The sequence below is a fragment of the Saccopteryx bilineata genome, chromosome 2 (genome assembly GCF_036850765.1).
Source record: "Saccopteryx bilineata isolate mSacBil1 chromosome 2, mSacBil1_pri_phased_curated, whole genome shotgun sequence".
NCBI lineage: Eukaryota > Metazoa > Chordata > Mammalia > Chiroptera > Emballonuridae > Saccopteryx > Saccopteryx bilineata.
In genome coordinates, this window is record NC_089491.1 from 52,892,230 (window position 1) to 52,893,955 (window position 1,726).

At 46.5% G+C, this 1,726-nt stretch overlaps 1 non-coding gene across 1 annotated transcript; it reads left to right on the forward strand.

Annotated features, from left to right (window-relative positions):
* The first annotated feature begins 286 nt into the window (after positions 1–286).
* On the forward strand, positions 287–415 carry LOC136327505 (small nucleolar RNA SNORA46). Its single transcript, XR_010729707.1, has one exon. It is a non-coding gene; the product is annotated as a small nucleolar RNA SNORA46 (small nucleolar RNA).
* Positions 416–1,726: the final 1,311 nt, after the last annotated feature.

Consider the following 1,726-nt stretch of genomic DNA (forward strand, 5'->3'; position numbering starts at 1 on the left):
TTGCTCGCTTATAGTTTGCATTGGGTGTGGGGTACAGGCTGTAAAGAGGCAGGGTCCTTATAGCCTAAGGCTTAGTTTTAAGACTAAGCCTCTCCTGCCCTTTTAATACTAAGATCTTCAAAACTAAGCTTTTCCCCACACCCTTGAATGTGGCATGATGTGGGTGGTGCACTCTTATGAGGAATCCCATTTATGCCTCAGATAAGTGGCTTTGTATCAGAGATTTCCTTATTTGTATACTGGCTTAAAGGCTTTAATTTCTACACTATAAAATAAGGGAGACCACAGCACTATATTTAAACCTGTGGATGGGAGCTCTCCCCATTCTAGGTTACGCTGTAGTGCAAAAGAATTCCGGGCTCTTTCTGTCGCACAGCTGCCATTCTGCTGGTGCTGGATGGAGTGAGGAACATAATAAAAAAATAATAATAAAATAAAATAAGGGAGACCAGGGGCTTTCTCTCTTGGTTCCTGAAATTAGCATTGCAAGGAGAGGCAGCCAAGATGGTGGAGTGCTGAAGGAGAAGCCAGTTTGTGCAGAGTTTGTACAGAGAGAAGGAGATGGGGAACAGAGGTGAATAAGGCTGGTGTGGTAGAAACCTTTGGTTCTAGAAATACTGGATGAGTCAGTGGCTTTGGGAGCTCTGAATGAAAAGGGAAGTGTTTTCCCACTGTGCGTATTTCTTGCCTGCCAGATACAAGCTAGATTAAAGGTAATGGCCCACCAGTTCTTGGCTCTGTTATTTCATTACCATTTGTCCGAATCAAATGCGAACCTGCATGGACCAGGCAGCTTTGATGGTTGCCGTGGCTACTGGCTTTATATTGCCCTTCACAATGTCTCCCTGAGCACTCTCCCCAGGGAATTAATTGGAGGCCCACCTCTAGCTCCCTACCCCATAGTAGGTGGGAGTACCTGAACAGTCCAGGGCTATATCCATGGAAGCCATAAAGTGTCCTTGGTGCATATCTACAACTGGATGGGGGACAGCTTCCTGGCACAGGAGGGCCTCCACAGGTGTTGTGCCTCCCCATCAGGGTCTCTCATATTGTCCACAAGCGATATGTCCATCCAGCAAGGGAGTTGGTGCCCCCTCTGGTTGCAGTCCAAAAGTCAGTCCACTATAGACAGCTCAGCTCTCTGCAAATCACCAAGGTAGAGGTGCATTATAGGCAACAAGCCATACAGCTTATTCTTAATGGACTTTAGCGCCTTTCCATAAGCACTCTGTCCATTGCCACAAGCCCCGTCCAAACCCCTCAGCAAGCTTACAGGGCCTGGTGAGGTCAAACACATTCAAAGTCTCTGCCACCTTGACAGTTCTCTTAGCTGCTGCTGCTACAAAAAAGCACCCATTATCTTCTTACATCAACACCTGTTGCACATTAGAAGGTGATCAGTGGATTGCCAATTTCACATGGGGCTTTGGCCCCCTCCCTAACCCTGTTAGGCAGGTCCCTGGGCTTTTCCCCTATTCAAACTAGGACAACAGGTCTTGGAGGTCCTCCTCTCCCTCAGCCGTCTCCAACAAATAATCCTGCAACCAAGCAGTGACTCTTTGAAGTTCCAAAGGCACCTTACCTCATCCCTAGCTCAGGATGTCTTATATTATATACCCACGTTACCTTTCTATCTCTGAACTTCTCATGTATGTGGGGTTCCCATACAAAGTTGTGTATTAAATTTGGTTATTGTCTCTTGCTAATCTGTCTCATGTCTACTTGA